General features: G+C 40.2%; 1 non-coding gene across 1 annotated transcript; it reads left to right on the top strand.

Moving 5' to 3' along the window:
* Window positions 1-16,960: 16,960 nt before the first annotated feature.
* LOC141603999 (small nucleolar RNA R71) lies at window positions 16,961-17,067 on the top strand. The gene has a single exon (XR_012525828.1). It is a non-coding gene; the product is annotated as a small nucleolar RNA R71 (small nucleolar RNA).
* The last annotated feature ends 2,978 nt before the right edge of the window (window positions 17,068-20,045 follow it).

Genomic DNA, 20,045 nt, shown 5'->3' with positions numbered 1-20,045 from the left:
GTTGTGAACTGTTGGATGTTGGATGTGGAGAGTTGGAAGTATGGATAAAAGTTGAAGGAGACGTGTTTGCATGTTGAATTGAATGAAAAGTATGTTGCGTGTTTATAATGTGGCATTTTGATAACATGAATAAATCGTTTTAATGATTATATAAGGAGTTGCGCGTATTTGCATGCGTAGTTACGTTATTTTGTTAAACTTATAAAATTTATATATTATGTTGGGAAAGTGAGATGAACATGCGGGTAGTTTATAAGAGTCTGCATGACTCGATCGAGTGGGGGGCACTCGATCGAGTGGGTGAGGCACTCGATTGAGTGGATGTGACTCGGTCGAGTAGGTCGTTTGATGTTTTCTGGACAGAACCGTGTTTTTGGGTACTCGATCGAGTACATAGGGGCACTCGATCGAGTAGGGGGCGCTCGATCAAGTGTCTTGTCAGCTCGGTCGAGTATGTTTTTGGGCAGGAGTCTGATTAGGTTCTGGAGTCAAGGCACTCGATCGAGTAGGTTGGGCACTCGATCGAGTTGCCTCAACTCGATCGAGTGGGTTCTGGTACTCGATCGAGTGGGTCTGTGCATGTCGTATACGTGTCTTGGGTTATAGTATGCGTGTTTATATCTACCTTTTCTTATATAGTTACAAGATGCCGCCAAAGAGAAACGCCCTTTATGCTAGAGCTGAGAGCATGACCACCGATGACATAGTTAAGATGTTGGAGCACCAAGATGCTCTTAGGGAAGCTTTAAAAAGAGTGGGGAAGGATAAGGATGTTGATCATTCAAAGATTAGTCTCTACATAGCGAGGTTTAACCCAAAAGAGTACAAGGGGACCGGGGAGCCAATTCTTCTGGATAATTAGCACAGAGAGATGGAGAACATCCTGGATTTGGTGCACTACCCGGATGAGATGAAAGTGGAACAAGCTGCGTTCTATTTGAGGGAGACGGCAGGTGAGTGGTGGGACAAGGTAAAGGTGAATGCTAGGGATATGTATGCGAGGCAGGGGTTACCTGCTATTCCTTGGGAAGAGTTTAGAAAGGCTATGAGGCAATAGTTCGTGCCGGAGCATGTGAGGAGTAAGTTGAGAGAGGAGTTCGATGGGTTTAAGATGACAGCTGACATGACGGTGGCTGAGTACTACCGACAGTTTAATGAGAAGGCTAGGTATACTGAGGATATGGGTTTGAGTGATGAGAACCTAGCTCTAAGGTTTGAGAAGGGGTTGACCCCCAAGATCATGGAGAAGTTACCTGTGGGAGTCCTTACGGATGTTAAGGAAGCTTATGAGAGAGCTGGGAGGGATGAGCGGCTAGTGGAGATGGCCCGAGAGAGAGGTGCTGAGAAAAGAAAGGCTGAGAGTGAGGGAGGTGGCCAATCCAACTATAAGAAGGGTAACCACACTCAGGCGAGAGCATATTCATCGGGCTCGGGGTTTAGTGCTGGGGCTTCTTTCGGGAGAGGCCGTGGTAGTAGTGAAGGTAGCTGGGGTATGACCTGCTACAACTGTGGCGGTATGGGCCACAAGAGACATGAGTGCACCAGTGCGGTGAGTGGAGGTTTTCAGAGGCCGGGACAGGGGAGCTTTTCTCAGGGTCCTGCACAGAGTTATGCGAGCAACAGACCAGCTGGGTCATGGAACAACAGGGGAGGTCAGAGCAACAACGGTGGGGCAAACCGCAATGGCGGTAACTCTTATCAGAAACCTGCTACGAACACCAACAACAACCAGGGGTCGGGTGCTAAACCGGCTACTTCAGCTAATCTTGTCCCGGGAGGTGGGGTGGAAGACCAAAGATGTGTTTTCATGATGGAGAAGAAAGCAGCTGAGGACGACGCTCATGTTATCACTGGTACTTTTCTTGTTAAATGTGTTTATACTTTGTTTTGTTTGATTCGGGGCATCACAGTCGTTTGTATCTTCGAGTCATGTTAAACACTTGGGTCTGAGAGAGTATGAGTCTGTAAGAGAGGAAGTTTTTATACCTTCGGGTGAGTCTGTATCGTGTGGGAGGTTATATAGAGATGTATCCATGATAGTTGGGCAAGTCGATCTACCTGTAGACTTGCTAGAATTTCCTTTAGACGGTTTTGAGATGATAGTCGGGATGGATTGGTTAGGAAAGTACAAGGCTAAGATAGACTGTCATCAAAAGAAAGTGTCTCTGAGAGGTCCTAAGGGCATTAGTGTGTCTTATCATGGGTTTGTTGTCAAACCCAAAGTTAAGTTGATTGCACCTGTGACCTTGAAGTCCTATCTGAGGAAGGGGTGCCCGATGATCTTGTGCCATGTGAGAGATGACAGGATGGAGAGTCCGACAATTGATCAGATACCAGTTATGGGGGAGTTTCCAGATGTCTTTCCAGAGGAGTTTCCGGGGTTGCCACCGAAGAGGGAGATAGATTTCAGTGTGGAGCTGAAACCGGGGATGGGGCCAATCTCTAAGGCACCGTACCGGATGGGTCCTAATGAGTTAGAGGAGCTCAGGAAGCAGCTAGATGATCTGATAGAGAGGGGATACATTAGACCTAGTCTATCACCGTGGGGAGCTTCTGTTCTTTTTGTGAATAAGAACGATGGGAGCCTGAGGTTGTGCATAGATAACAGGGAATTAAACTGAGTGACGGTGAAGAACAAGTATCCTTTGCCAAGGATAGATGACATGTTTGATCAGTTGAGTGGTGCATCAGTCTTTTCCAGGATTGATTTCAGGTCGGGGTACCATCAGGTGAAAATTAGAGAGGAGGACATACCAAAGACAGCTTTCACATCGAGGTATAGCCATTATGAGTATGTGGTGATGCCTTTTGGGTTATCTAATGCACCTGCTGTGTTTATGGATTTGATGAACAGAGTTTTCAGTCAGTTTTTGGACAAGTTTGTAGTGGTTTTCATCGATGACATCTTAGTCTATTCTAAGACTAAGGAGGAACATGAGGAGTATCTCAGGATTGTGTTGCAGACTTTGAGGGAGCATGAGCTGTATGCTAACAGTTGTCTAAGTCTGAGTTCTGGTTAGAGAAAGTTGCCTTTCTGGGGCATGTGATTTCAAAGGAAGGGGTAGCTGTGGATCCTGCAAAGATTGAGGCAGTTACCAAGTGGGAAGCACCAAAGAATGTAGCTGAGATTAGGAGTTTCTTGGGTTTAGCAGGATATTACAGACGGTTCGTGAAAGATTTCTCCAATATTTCTAGACCTATGACAGCTTTTATGAGGAAAGAGAACAGGTTTCGTTGGGATGAAAGTTGTGAGACGGCGTTCCAGTCATTAAAGGGGCGTTTAACCACAGCTCCAATCTTAGCATTGCCTGAAGGGAGTGAGAACTTTGAGGTTTATACAGATGCCTCAAAGAATGGGTTGGGATGTGTGTTGATGCAGAACGGTAAAGTGATTGCCTATGCTTCTAGGCAATTAAAGCCTTATGAGAAGAACTTTCCTACACACGATCTGGAGTTGGGTGCAGTTGTGTTTGCTCTCAAGATTTGGAGACATTACCTTTATGGGGCGACCTTTAAGGTATTTTCTGATCATAAGAGCCTCAAGTACATCTTCACTCAAAAGGAGTTGAACATGAGACAGAGGAGGTGGATGGAGTTGATTGGCGATTATAACATGGATATTATCTACCATGAAGGGAAAGCCAATGTAGTTGCAGATGCTTTGAGCAGGAAGAGTGTACATTCTTTGTGCACAACTATATCCTTGATGAGGTTGAGAGATGAGGTTGGGAAGTTTGGGATACATATGATCTATAAAGGGGATGCCATGGGAGATTTGATAGTGCAGCCTGATCTATATGATGATATTCGAGGTAAACATGTATTAGATCCCAAGATGGTGGAGTCGAGAGCTGGAGTAGAGAAAGGGACAGTGTCAAGATTCTCTATTCATACAGACGGTAGTTTGAGGTTTGATGGGAGGTGGTGTGTCCCTAATGATGAGGAGCTGAAAAAGACAATCATGACAGAGGCACATTGTACACCATATTCGCTACATCCAGGTGGTGACAAGTTGTACAAGAATTTAAAGAAGACTTTCTGGTGGCCTGGGATGAAGAAAGAAACAGCTGAGTTTGTGGCCCGTTGTTTGACATGTCAGAGGGTTAAAGGGGAGCAGCGATGACCACAAGGTAAGATTCGGTCTTTAGAGGTACCTGAGTGGAAGTGGAAATCCATTTCCATGGATTTTATCGTGGGTTTGCCAAAGACCCAGCAGGGTAACAACATGATATAGGTTATAGTGGATCGACTGACCAAGTCAGCTCATTTTGTGCCAATGAAAGATACATGGACTAAGGCACAATTAGCTATGGCTTATCGGAAGAATGTGTTAAGGTTACATGGGGTGCCTAAAGACATAGTATCTGACAGAGATTCGAGGTTTATCTCAAGGTTTTGGAAAGAGTTGCAGGAGTCTTTGGGAACGACATTGAAGATGAGTACAGCTTTTTATCCTGCGACAGACGGTCAGACAGAGAGAACAATCAAGACTCTTGAGGATATGTTACGAGCGTGTGTGATGGATTTTGGTGGTAGCTGGGAGCAGAGGTTAGATTTGATCGAGTATTCCTACAACAACAGCTATCACACTAGTATTGGCATGGCGCCATTTGAGGCCTTATATGGGAGGAGATGTAGGAGTCTGATTTGTCGGGACGACAGTGCTGAGGCAATGGTTTTGGGACCAAAGATGGTACATGAGATGGTTGAGCAGATTAAGATGATTAGGGAAAGGATGAGAGCAGCTTAGGACAGGCAAAAGAGTTATGCAGATCTACATCGCCGGGATATAAAGTTTCAGGTTGGGGACAAGGTTCTTCTGAAAGTGTCTCCTATGTGTGGGGTCATGAGATTTGGGAAGAAAGGCAAGCTGAGCCAGAAGTTCATAGGACCATATGAGATCTTAGACCGGGTTGGAGAGGTTGCTTACCGTTTCGATTTACCGTCTTCTTTGGATAGGGTGCATAATGTGTTTCATGTATCTCAGCTGAGGAAGGATGTGAGTGACCGGAAGGTTAGGAAAACTAGAAATGGCAAGACAGTCTTGCTTAAGATTCTTTTGTCTAATCATGAGGTTGAAGAGGCAACATGGGAGGCAGAGGAGTCCATGAGAGAGCGCTATCCGTTTCTTTTTTATCAGGTATGTATGGTTACGGGGACGTAACCTTGTCTCTTTTAGGGGGGTAGGAGATGACCGCGAAGAGTTTTTGCATCTTTTTATGTTGTTTTTGGTATAGTTAGTAGTGAGTTGTGTCGGGTTGAGTTTGGGTTGGTAGCATGTGTCGGAGTTTTTGTGTTGAGTTTTCTTTTGGTTGTAGTGTCGGGAGTGTGGTAGTATGTTTTTATTTTGTTGTGGTTTGAAATTCGGGGACGAAGTTCTTTTTTAAGGAGGGAAGACTGTAATACTACGGTTTTATGAGTCTCTGGGTACTCTATCGAGTGGGCCTTACTCTATCGAGTAAGGGTGTTTTGACTTTAGAAACAGTGTTCTGCTTGTAGGGTACTCGATCGAGTAGCCTGGGTACTCGATCGAGTAGGTTAGTTACTCAATTGAGTAGGTCGGTTAACGGGTATTATTTCGACGGGTTTTGTTAATAACACGGATTAGTATATAATTCATACCGTCATCTTTATTAAACACTTTTACAAACCTAATAATCTTAAAAAGGAGATTGGGACTACAATATTCGCATCATCCGTGTTATTGGCAAATACCGGAGCTTGAGAGGTCGGATTTCATCATTCTTTGTGTCCTTGTGATCCTTGCGTCGAGGGTAAGATCTACGTACCAATTTTATAGCATTTAATGAACTTTTTTTAAACCCTAATTTGGGGGATTGGGAGTTGTGATGGTTATTGTGATTGTTAGTAATTATATGATTATGTGAATAGGAAGAGGATTCGTAGAAGAGCGTTTTTTAGGCAGCTGCTAAATCGTCTGCTGTTTGTGATTGCATTTCAGGTAGGGTTTTCCCTACTTAGTATTAGTTACATGATATGTGTGGTGAATTGTGTTTTAGTTAGTATTGTTGATTGTTTCAGACGGTTGTGGAGATTGTATTGTGATTATTGTTTATCTGTCTGTGTTCTTCGGGGCGTGTCCCTGGCTGAGTGGAGTCACTTGCGGGAGTGGCTTCACGCCCATGATTCGCCTTATGTGGAACCCGCCACAGAAGGGATGTGCACATTAATGGACTTGGGTTTATCGCTCGATGGAGATGAGCGGGGATTTGGTGGGTACGGCTGCGGTCCCCCACTGGCGGTGTGGAGTATCAGTTGCGATGGGTACTCTGGCAGGGCTACACACTTTTGTGTGTAGTCAGTTAAGTGGTGATTGTTCATGGAGACCGGGGTTTGATGTGACGATTGTGCTGTTTGGTAATTGTTGTATTGTATCTTGTTTTGTGTAATTAGTACTGGCCCCGTTTAATTGTTTTAAAAACTGTGGTGATCCATTCGGGGATGGTGAGCAGTTATTGAGCAGGTTTGACTAGAGGTATTTGGGCTAGCTGGGATGTGTCACCACGAGCTGAATAGAGTCTTCCACTGTCATACTTTAGTTGTTTAGACCTTTGGTTTTTGGGAATATGTATTGTACCTTTTATCATTTTGGATTTGGATTTGTAACCACTTTAAACAGTTTGGCTATTTAAATTATGTTTCTTTTATTGTCATTTGATTATCATTGCTTCGGGAAACCGAGATGGTGACGTTCTTATACCTGAGTGGTCCTGGTAAGGCACTTGGAGTATGGGGGTGTCACACAAAACCTCAAAGAATATGCAAAGTAGGAAGCTAAAGATAAGAAACGACCTTAATGCATGCAAGAAAGCATAGGAACGAGGCTAGTTCGGGGATTAAATGTGTGTAAATATGAGTCACATCAGTGACCAAGTAACGACCATATCAATAGTTTAAGACGGTTTGGTATTATTATGTAACTTAATTTAAACTACTTTATTAATGCTTGTTTTATGATATGTACTATCTCGGACAACCGAGATGATAAGAACGTTATTTAACTGGGAACATCTTGCTAAGGCTCTTGGTTAAATAAGGGTATTACATAGGTGAACTCCAGGGATGAAGTTTATTTTATGGGGGGGGGGGGAGATTGTAATACTCGACTATTTTAAGATTTGTTACTGGATATAGTTAACTAGGGTATTATCCGTGAAGTACAGTGTATTAAGGAGTTTATCTGGCTCACTCGGGGCGAATATTGGGCCGATCAGGGCCACTTGACCGAGTAGACTGGAGGTACTCGACCTAGTTAGTGCAACTGGACCGAGTAGATTGGAGGTACTCGACCGAGTCAGTGCCGCTCGATTGAGTGGATTATGGCACTTGACCGAGTCAAGCAAGCTAGCGAGATTAGTAGGTTTTCGTATTTATTGGACTAGTGATTACTTGGGCTTGCTCTTAATTCGTTCCTTATCTTTCCCCGAACCTTGCTTAACCCTAGTAATTAGTTTCTAAATATAATTCACACAAACTCTATCACCCTAATCATCCAAGACAGAAAAGTGAGACTCGGCTTCATTAGATTAGATGCTCTTCCCTTTCATTTGTACATAATTTCTTTTGATTGGTAAGTTCTGTAAGACCTTTGAGGAAATTAGCTAGTGTCCTAATTTTTAAATAAGGGTCTGACGGTAATTAATTGAAGGAATTGGTAGTAGTATCATACGATTATACTATGTAGGTGATGGATCCATTTCGATATGTGTGAAAGATAGTTATTACGCGTGGATAGCTAAAAGGTAGGAATAATCTCTACTCATCCTATGATTTGTGTTAATGTTGATTGATTATTGTGTATGGTACCATGTGTATGGATTATGATTGAATTGAGATTATTGAATTGTTGTCAATTGTGATTGGTATGAGTTGGTATAAGTGTGGTTACCAAATACACTGATGAGGAGATCCTCTCGTGTTGACTAAATTGATACCTTACCCTATACTGTTGTCCCATTTACCTATATAGAATAATAATGTTTAAATTCATTTATACTTAAAAACGGATATAATTGTGTTAAAAAAGACATTCGTTGATATAAGAGTGGTCACCAAATAGATACACTAAGGGCATTAGCAATAGAGATTTGTCAAAAGGTTTGTAGGATGTGTCAATTATTTTAGAGGTTTGTCTACAAACCCTCTATTGTTGGGCATTAGCAATAGACAAACCCCAAATGAGGTTTGTCTAATGCCACATCACTCAACACACAAACCTCTCAATAAGGAGCATATCACAACGGTTTAATGCATTTAATAACGACACTTAGATTACCGTTTTCAAAATATTGGCGGAAGCCTAAACCGGGCTAATAAGAATAATGGTTTCCGTCGAAAACCGTTCTTATTATAATGTGACAACGGTTTTATAACAAACCGTTATCAAATACGTTTAACGGTTTCCATAAACTCGTTATATAATCACCCTTATCAACGGTTATTAGACAACCGTTACCAGTTTAAGAAAACGGCGTTTCGAAAACCGTTACTAAATTAAGACTAGCAACGGTTTTTGGTACCCGTTGTTATGTTATAGCTACGGGTTTCTTGCAACCGTTATCATTTGATATTATGATATAACGGTTCCTCTGTACCCGTTGTCATTTATCATTTACGGGTGAAAAATAACCATTATATACTTTTTTCAATGTAAAATATTCAACCAATGCATGTATGATAAATAATGAACCGTTGCATGCAGTGTTTTGTTTGACCATTATTTACTATCCGTCCATTATTATATCCACACATGCATACATATTTTCCTATAAATATATCACTTATAATGTGATCAATTAACCATATTCACCAATTCAATGTTCAATTAATCATAGCCTATAATTTAATTAAAAATATTACACTTCGATCACCATGTCGTCGTCATCTTCGAGAAGTTTTACTTGGATGAGAGATATGCTTCGTCAAGGTGGTTATACGAACGTTAAAAAGGTCCACCCAGCTTGGACTAAAGTTCATGGTTTTCTTGGTTACGCAATGATCGAGTTTGAAGGTTTTGGGAAGAAGCTGGAATCTTTTCGTCAAGCGAGAAAATTCCAGGCAAGATACGAGGATCATGATGCTGGGAAGAAAAATTATTATACGGATGATGTGTTACAAGAGCAATATTTATGGATTGCAACCGATTGTGACATTAATCTATTAAGAACATATCGGCACTATATTGACACTGTGCCTCGTTCATGGGAGGCAGAACAAGTGCCTCTTAATAATCCACATATTGAATTCCCAATATTTATCGCAATCGCAGGGGAATTACAAGATGATTATGTTAGTTAATTATTATTATTATTATTCTAATTAATGGTTTTAAAACCCCGTCTTTTAATTTCTTGTTATGTATGTGTTTTTCTTGAATAATATATGCGTGGTATGTTGGAATATGTGTCCTCCGACAATAATGCGATCACAACTGTTGATCATGATGATCACATGTTTAAATCTCGTTTTAAGAATACATGTGGGATGTAATATTTTACAGTCAACTGGTCCACACATATCGGTAATGATTGGCTGACTAGAGTTTGACATTACTGTCGTGCGACGGTGGTGATCAGTTGATCCCGTTAGGTCATACCTATAGGGAAATACTCTTAATTGATTATTTAATTAATCGTATGCCGATACGAGTTAATTAAATTGCTTAAAATTGACGGGTGATTTTTGAGTTAAGTTTACGTGTCTTATTGTAATTTTATTAAATGAGATACGGTCTAAGTAATCGAATTGTTTTATTACTTGGATAAAATTATTGTTTACGAAACAATTGATATTGAATTAAGATTGAATGAATGACTTATTATAAATACAAGATGTTGTGATTTATAATTGATAAACCATTTTGGTACAAGTAATTACGAATTACTAGTCGATTTTGTATATGACATATTTTATGAGTATGTTGATTTTTAATATGTTAAAAATACATTACAATTTCATATGTCAAGTAACATGTCACGCACATATGTTACAATTGACAAATGACAAAATAAAATGGATCATCCATTTTATGTTGAATGTGCCGAAATAATGGAGGGTGTGTAAGATATATATTGTGTTTTTATCTTAAGTGAAAAACACAATGATTATATCTTACTAGTAGCCATGCAAACCTAGCTTTTGAGAAGAGCAAAAATAAAAGGCATTGGGCATGCTACCCAAGGCCATCTTTTTCGGCCACCCATAAGAAAAGAAGAGAGTTTTTTTTCTCTTCTTCAATCTATTATTCATTCTAGTCTAAAAAATTTGTTCTTCTCTCTAGTTTTTGAGATGATGCTTAAGAGCAAAAATAAACTCTCACATACTCCCTCTTGAACCGAAATTTCAAGAGCAAAAATAACATTTTTGTGTCAAATTTAAGTATGATTAATATTATTACTAGATCATAATAATATTGGTTTTAAGGGTGTTCCTTGGGTATATGCTTTTGGGAGAGATTCTAAACTTGAATATTGTTCATCCATATAAGGAAAGCTCAAGAACAAGTACGAAGGAGATCTTACTTATGCCCTTTGATCCGAAATCTCAATGTAAGAATGACGATTTCTTCTCTATATTTATTTATGTTTGCATGCATAAGATCTAATTAATGTTATGACTAAATTAAAGTGAAACATATATGAATATGTTGAGTATAATGAGATATAGATTTCTAACAAGTGGTATCAGAGCCTTAGGTTGTTTGCATGCAAATCGGTTATTGTTTTTCCGAGTTATACGATTAACAAATAAAACTTATAAATTTGTGTTTATTATGATATATCACTAATACCGTCGTAGAGTACCAAAGATAAATTTATAAATCCAAACTACTACTATAGCTAGTGGCAGTCAGGGTCGAACCACAGGGAGGCGATGCAATTAATAGTTGTCTAATTTTAGTCCAAGGTAACAATTGTGAGGGGGTTTGATTTGAATTGTTCTATAACTAATGGCAATTAAATTTAAAAGTAAACTAAAGCAAGTAAACTAGTAATTAAAGAAATAAGAAGAAAACAAATATTAAAAGAGTGCCAAGATGGTCGGTTCACTATAGTTTTGGCGGCATTGTCCTAGGTAAGTCTGAGTCAATCACGTGAGACGGGAAAATAAGAAGTCCACTCGGTCCATTCTTAACAGGTAACATCTTTCGATCTGGCTACGGGTCCCTAATATCACTAATGCTAACTTTCGTCCTGAAAAGTGACTTTAAAAGTCTAAATTAACTTATCTCTCGATCTTATTAATTTAGTCGTCTTAATTAGGTAGTTTATTTCCCTCCCCTATCTTTCGATCTTATCGGGTCGGTCAATTTTTAAGCATTTAACTAGTCGCGTGCACTCGATTCGTCAAATATAGCAATTAAATTAATTAAAATGAAGTAAAACTCACGGAGCCGGTCGATCGACCAGGTAGGCCAGTCGATCGACCATGGCGCGACTCAGGTCTACCAATTTCTACGCTGCCTGTACTACAGATCCCCTACATCCTAGCACATGGGGTTTAGCTACTCATGATTACGATAAAAACTACAGTAAGATCAACAATTAAAGCTATTGAATGCATATTTGAATTAACTAAACAAGTAAATAACATGAAACGATAATTCGGCTTTTGGGAATTCTAAACTAGCAATTCTAACCTAAGAATGAAATAAATATCAACTGGAATTATGGAATAAACGTTACCGTAAAGAATTGCAGAGAAAAGACGAATCCGAAAACGCAACCGAAAGTAAATTGTATTGAATAATTATGCCCCAAAACAAACTTAATATAGAACCCTAATTATTTCCCAAAAATCTGATGATAAAAGACTTCATGATCTGGTTACGTTATATAGAAAAACATACGTAACTTTATTCTCAAACCTAATTCCAATGGGCTTCGGAATTCTAATCCTTTTAATTCACGTCAGAATTACGGTGTGGTCGATCGACCACTGACGCCAGTCGATCGACTGAACTGCGCTGTACAGGAGCTTCTGAAAGTCGTACTCTAGTCGATCGACCATGGGCACCGGTCTATCGACCACTTCAACAGGTACTCGGCTCCAAAAGCTTCGTAAATTCGTCTTTCGGGCTTCGATACGCGCACCAAGTTCGCTTCCCGAGTCTTTACTTCACGTCAAATGCAATGCAAAGTACTTAGGGACGGATTCGGCTCATTTCCCGCTGGATTCTTCACATTTCTGCAATATTACACAAAAACACGAAAGTAGACGGAAATAGGGAAAATAGTAGCTTAAACTACACAAATGAGCTCTGAAATGCGTGTAAAATAGGGTGTAAAACATCATATAAATGACACGCATCAAACTTCCCCAAACCAAACCCTTGCTTATCCCTAAGCAAGAACTAGACTCGATCCTAAAACCTAATGGAACGAGTTCAATCTCAGAGCGAAATGCAACTATAAAGCCTAAACCAGTTTAATGCAACAACTAACAATCAATTAGCAATATGAATCATGCAAACGAGTTATGTAGTCGTCAAAAACTGCTGAACCGTCAACTATAGAGACTCATCATTATGGACCCTCACGGGTCGCTCATATCACACATAAGCACAGGTGAATATATGTAAAAGATAGAAAGAATTCATTTTGTGATGACTCTCACCTAACTACGACCTATAAGAACATGCCTGCAATCTAATATGAAAATAATCTCTACAACCGTACATATGCATTCCAACCAAACAAATGACCATGACAAATGCCGAGGTAAATATGAATATGTGAGGCTATGGGCAGGAAGGGGCTAAGATAAATTTGGATAAAAACAGAGTTAAAAGCCAAGCTAGTAACTAAGGGAACCAAATTAATAAACCATTCCAACTTCTTGCTCAAGATTTCAATCGAAACGGTGCTAATTGTAAGCACAAATCTCACAATCTCCATAATTAGTCAACTCCCCATAAGATACAAATACAGCAGGGGAGCAAAAATCGCCATTTAACAAAGACTTTGAATTATGCGATTTTGATTCTTTTCTTTTCTCGGGCTTCAGTCGATCGACCAATGAGTCCAGTCGACCGACCATAGATCGAACTTGTTTTTCCCTTTTTCTTTTTTTTTCTTTTTTTTCAATTCTATTTTTTTCTTTCTTTCCTTCCTTTTTCATCTTCCCAACATCATCTCAAAATGAGCATTAGCTACCAAAAACAAAGTAACAATCTCAAGAACATAAACTACTAGCTTGACAAGGGCAGGCTAAGTGTAGGATGTAGTTAACGGGACAAAAAAAACTATTTTTGGCAGTGTGGAGCTTATGGGCAAAATGAGTAAAGGGGTGACCTCTTCCACATGTGTCAACTAACCACGAACCCGAATACATACAGGTATTAAGCAGATTAAGTTCATATTTATGCATATTAATGTAACATGCCTCATAAGGAGTAACTATTCACATTCCAAGATAAACCGGTCATGGACGACACCGGTTATAAAGCTCTAAATCTCAGAAAATGATGTAATTTGCCAAAAATCTAAGTTTAAAGTTCAGCAAGAAATTTAACGAAAACTCGTAGACTATGCATATATGATTCTACTAATAACATGTCAATTAGCACGGCTTAGGCATAAACAGCTGCAAATGCAATGTCATCATTGAAATACTACCGTTCTGACTCAACCTATATGCTAAAATAAACGTGCAATTTTTTGAATTTTTTGAAATTTTCCATTTTTTTTTTTTTTTGAATTTTTTTGAATTTTTTTTTATTTTTGTATATATATATATGAAATGAAATAAACAATGCAAGCTGAAATGCAATAAACGTGAAACAGAAATGCAATAAAACATGTGAATGCAATGCAGAACCCTTCCCCAAACCAAATCACACAATGTCCCCATTGTGCAAAATCATGTAATGAAATAAAAAGGAAACGGGAATTTGCGAAAAATTAACTAAATAAGACATGAAGTTTAAACTCGGAAACTCACAAGACTTTAAACGCGGAAGGAAACCTCCCCAAACCAGCGTGAGCTAGGAGGTTTCAGTAGCTAGCAGTGCTACCATAAGTACCTGAAAAGAAACAAAATACTGCGCGTAATTCCGATAAAACAATTTATTAAACGCAAAATTATGTGCAAATCAAGAAAACAGAAGAAAACATAAATAAATCGGAGAATAAAGTGGAGAAAAGACTCCCTCAACTCCGCAAATCGACCAAACACAGCAGGGGAATGGTCGAGAACAGGTATAGCAGCGGCAGTGGTCGATCGACCATAGCAGGCAGTCGATCAACCAGAGTGAACAGGAACAGAAGCTCCTGGTGTCGCGGCTCAGTCGATCGACCATAAGAGGCAGTCGATCGACCGGAAAACCTGCTGTAAGTTCTGATTTTCTTCGAATTAGCTCAATAAATTGAGCCAATATGGTCTATAAACCTGCAAATACACATAATAACGCGCCCAAAATTGCACAAAACCCAAAGTAATAGACTAAAGTATTTAAATCCCAAGCAAACTTATTAAAGAGAAGTCTCGCGCACACAAAAGCAATAAAAAGGTCTAACAAAAGCAATAAAATGTTTTGAAAAGTCTTAATCAACTAATAGTTGATCAAGAATGGCCACGGAATGGCCCACTTGCTCGGCTTCTGGCTACAAGAAGTAGCCTCTACAGTGCTCATCTCCTCAGTTGGGCTCCTAGCAACTCCAACATCCGCCGAATTCAACGGATTGACATCTTGAACATCTTCCTAATCAATGAACTCGTCTGGCTCGTCAAAATCCAAATCGGACTCCTTCACCTTGACTGGCTCCTCATCAGTGCCATAGCTAAGACATCCTAGACCGCCTCTTTGAACAATTAGCTCCTTCACAGCTGGAGCAACATGCGGCTCTTCCTTCCCCAAACCATTTCCTGCAATATCTAAAACAGAAGAATCTTCCTCCAATTTGCTCCCAATCTGGGGCGGAGGTGTTACAACAGGAGTAGGCATAGGGCGGGCATATCGAAAAGCACAAAATAAGATTTCTTCTCGAAAATCGTATTACAGTGATTTGGCCACATATGATCTTTCTTCTTAGTGGATGGGCAAAAACAATGGACTGTTTCCCTACTTTAAAGGTCAATGTCCCGAGCCAACATCTATAATCGCACCAAAGGCGGTGTGCGAAAATGGTCTACCCAAAATGATAGGAATGTGAGCATCCTCGGGTATATCTAGTACAACGAAGTCAACTGGGAAAAAGAACTTTCCTATTTGCACGGGAATGTCCTCTAAGACTCTTATAGGCTGGACCGCAGAACGATCAGCCATCTGTACTGTTATGCTAGTAACTGCAAACCTAGTCAATTTTACTTTCTTAGCTAGACTCAAAGGCATAACGCTAATGCTGGCTCCTAGGTCACATAATGCCTTCTCAATTGAGAAGGTACCAATATTACAAGGAACAGAAAAGCTACCAGGGTTAGCTAACTTATGAGGTGCAGTATGAGTCAAATAGGAACATGACTCCTCAGTTAGTGTGACAGATTGCACAGTATCAAGTGACTTCTTTTTAGACAAAAGTTGCTTCATAAATTTCGTGTAAGCAGGCACTTGATTAACTAATTCAAGGAAAGGAACTTGCACATTTAAACTACGAATAAAATTTTCAAACTTGTTAAACGATACCTGTTCCTTTGTCAGCACCAATCTCTCTGGATAAGGGGCTTTAAGAAGCAACTTAGCCCTCCTCTAGGTCTCTCATACCGGCGTCAGTGGACTTAGGCTGAAAATCCACTACCTTGTCCTTGTTGTAGCTTGAACCTTCTTCAGACCGTCTCAAGAATGAGCCATAAATCGTCATTGGGTCATACTTTGGAACCGGAACAGACCCATCAGCATTTGGGTCTTGCCTCAATAATTTCGGAGTCGTCGTACCCCGAAACAAGTGGTCCCTCAAGTTATCTGGCATTGGAGGGCGAAAAGGTTCAACATCAGGAGCGTTTTCAGTCGATCGACCATGTTGGTCAGTCGATCGACCGGCTTCTATAGGACCAGAAGCTGTGCTATTTCGCTGACTGGTCGATCGATCGGGTATGTCAGTCGATCGACTGATATACCTGCTGATCGTCTTTTTCTTGCTACTGTTCGTTACTACCTTCTTCTTACTTGGTTCCACCTCATCTTTTCCAGTAGCGTCCTCGACCATAGTGGGCCCATCAAGGGTAGACCCACTCCTCAAAGTGATAGCATTTAGGGTCTCTTTTTTATCCGGCTGCGACGGTAATTGCCCTGGAGCTCGAGTTGCACTTTTGCTTGCCAGTTGAGCAATTTGACTTTCCAACATTTTTGTAGAAGTCTCTCTAGCTTGAGACTCCTTTTGCAGCAAACCCGACAGATATTGAACCATGTTTTTCAACTCAGATATGTCAGAACTTTGAAATTGTTGTTGCTGAGGCACATAGGGAGGCTTTTGAAACTGTTGTTGCTTATGAGGGCACATAACTTTGTTGCTGCTGCTGCTGTTGTGGACCCGGATTAAGGACATTCTGGTTAGACCGCCTCAAATTGGGGTGGACATTAGAAGAATTGGGATATGTACCAGTCTGTCTATAATGTTGAAAGGCAGCACATACTTCATTCGAACTAGGACAAAAATCCGAAACATGTCCCTCAGCTCCACATCTTTTGCATGTAAAGGGACCTTCTGATACAGCATTAACTTGGTAAATACCTCCCTTTTGAGAACCTCTTCCAAGCTCATACTTATCAAATCTCGCTGTAAGAGCCTCTAATGCAGCTACAGAAGGGGATTCAGCAGCTCTCCTTTGATTTCTCCTGGAATTTCGATGCTTAGCTTTATGGGTGGCCATATCATCAATGATTTTCCACCCCTTAGTTTCTCCAACATTTTCCTGAAATCTGCCATTAGCTGCAGCATCCAGGATAGCCCTCTGATTGTCATAAAGCCCATTATAAAACTGATTGCATAGGCTCCATTGCTCGAACCCATGGTGCGGAATAGTTCGCACCAGCTTCTTGAAACGGACCCATGCCTCATGAAAATTCTCATCAAGACCCTGTTTAAAGCTCGTGATCTGAGCTCTAATGGCATTGGTCTTCGAGGCAGAGAAATATTTCTTGTAGAATGTTAGGGCCAGCGAATTCCAATCAGTGATCCCATTAGCAGCTCGATCCAGATCTCGGTACCATTCCCTTGCGGCATCACGAAGCGAGAATATGAACATCGTCTCCTTCACCTGGTCCTGGGTCACACCTGCTGGTGGGGGTATGGAGCAGCAGTAGTCAATGAATGTCTCCATATGTTTAGCTGCATCTTCATTTGCAGCTCCCCCAAATTGGTTTCTCTCAACCAATTTAATATAAGACGGTTTCGGTTCGAATTTTCTGTCCGTCCCTGGTAATGCGAATCCCTTATAGAGATTCTCAGCTGTTGGCTTGGATTGACTGGCTATACTTGCTTCTTCAGCCATGTCTGGAGATGTGACGGTCTCAGCTGAGGAAGTAGAAATAGGGGACGAAGGTGGATCCTCCTCAAACAGCTCGTTCTCATAGTAACTAGACAGAGTACTCAACTCTTCCTCTTTCGGCAATACTCTAGATGATCGTCTCAACTCGCGCAAAATCATTTCGATCTCAGGATCCAATGGTCTCGGTACACCACCCTGTGACCTGCGCATAAGAGGAAACTACAAGTAGAATATGAGAATAGTTTAAGGAACATATGTCCCTTAAACTAAAGAAAAGACTAAAATAAAAACAACTAAAAATTAAACAATTGCCTCCCCGGCAAAGGCGCCAAAATTTGATACCGTCGTAGAGTACCAAAGATAAATTTATAAAGCCAAACTACTACTATAGCTAGTGGCAGTCAGGGTCGAACCACAGGGAGGCGATGCAATTAATAGTTGTCTAATTTTAGTCCAAGGTAACAATTGTGAGGGGGTTTGATTTGAATTGTTCTATAACTAATAGCAATTAAATTTAAAAGTAAACTAAAGCAAGTAAACTAGTAATTAAAGAAATAAGAAGAAAACAAATTTTAAAAGAGTGCCAAGATGGTCGGTTCACTATAGTTTCGGCGGCAGTGTCCTAGGTAAGTCTGAGTCAATCACGTGAGACGGGAAAATAAGAAGTCCTCTCGGTCCATTCTTAACAGGTAGCATCTTTCGATTTGGCTACGGGTCCCTAATATCCTTAATGCTAACTTTCGTCCTGAAAAGTGACTTTAAAAGTCTAAATTAACTTATCTCTCGATCTTATTAATTTAGTCGTCTTAATTAGGTAGTCTATTTCCCTCCCCTATATTTCGATCTTATCGGGTCGGTCAATTTCTAAGCATTCAACTAGTCGCGTGCACTCGATTCGTCAAATATAGCAATTAAATTAATTAAAACAAAGTAAAACTCACGGAGCCGGTCGATCGACCAGGTAGGCTAGTCGATCGACCATGGCGCGACTCAGGTTTACCAATTTCTACGCCGCCTGTACTACAGATCCCCTACATCCTAGCACATGGGGTTTAGCTACTCATGATTACGATAAAAACTACAGTAAGATCAACAATTAAAGCTATTGAATGCATATTTGAATTAACTAAACAAGTAAATAACATGAAACAATAATTCGGCTTTTGAGAATTCTAAACTAGCAATTCTAACCTAAGAATGAAATAAATATCAACTGGAATTATGGAATAAACGTTACCGTAAAGAATTGCAGAGAAAAGACAAATCCGAAAACGCAACCGAAAGTAAATTGTATTGAATAATTATGCCCCAAAACAAACTTAATATAGAACCCTAATTATTTCCTAAAAATCTGATGATAAAAGACTTCATGATCTGGTTACGTTATATAGAAAAACATACGTAACTTTATTCTCAAACCTAATTCCAATGGGCTTCGGAATTCTAATCCTTTTAATTCACGTCAGAATTACAGTGTGGTCGATCAACCAGTGACGCCAGTCGATCGACTGAACTGCGCTGTACAGGAGCTTCTGAAAGTCGTACTCCGGTCGATCGACCATGGGCACCGGTCTATCGACCACTTCAACAGGTACTCGGCTTCAAAAAGCTTCATAAATTCGTCTTTCGGGCTTCGATACGCGCACCAAGTTCGCTTCCCGAGTCTTTACTTCACGTCAAATGCAATGCAAAGTACTTAGGGACGGATTCGGCTCATTTCCCGCTGGATTCTTCACATTTCTGCAATATTACACAAAAACACGAAAGTAGACGGAAATAGGGAAAATAGTAGCTTAAACTACACAAATGAGCTCTGAAATGCGTGTAAAATAGGGTGTAAAACATCATATAAATGACACGCATCAAACTTCCCCAAACCAAACCCTTGCTTGTCCCCAAGCAAGAACTAGACTCGATCCTAAAACCTAATGGAACGAGTTCAATCTCAGAGCGAAATGCAACTATAAAGCCTAAACCAGTTTAATGCAACAACAATCAATTAGCAATATGAATCATGCAAACGAGTTATGTAGTCGTCAAAAACTGCTGAACCGTCAACTATAGAGACTCATCATTATGGACCCTCACGGGTCGCTCATATCACACATAAGCACAGGTGAATATATGTAAAAGATAGAAAGAATTCATTTTGTGATGACTCTCACCTAACTACGACCTATAAGAACATGCCTGCAATCTAATATGAAAATAATCTCTACAACCGTACATATGCATTCCAACCAAACAAATGACCATGACACATGCCGAGGTAAATATGGATATGTGAGGCTATGGGCAAGAAGGGGCTAAGATAAATTTGGATAAAAACAGAGTTAAAAGCCAAGCTAGTAACTAAGGGAACCAAATTAATAAACCATTCCAACTTCTTGCTCAAGATTTCAATCGAAACGGTGCTAATAGTAAGCACAAATCTCACAATCTCCATAATTAGTCAACTCCCCATAAGATACAAATACAACAGGGGAGCAAAAATCGCCATTTAACAAAGACTTTGAATTATGCTATTTTGATTCTTTTCTTTTCTCGGGCTTCAGTCGATCGACCAATGAGTCCAGTCGACCGACCATAGATCGAACTTG

Source organism: Silene latifolia, chromosome 9, assembly GCF_048544455.1.
Source record: "Silene latifolia isolate original U9 population chromosome 9, ASM4854445v1, whole genome shotgun sequence".
Taxonomy (NCBI): Eukaryota; Viridiplantae; Streptophyta; class Magnoliopsida; order Caryophyllales; family Caryophyllaceae; genus Silene; species Silene latifolia.
This window is presented reverse-complemented; position numbering and strand designations above follow the sequence as displayed.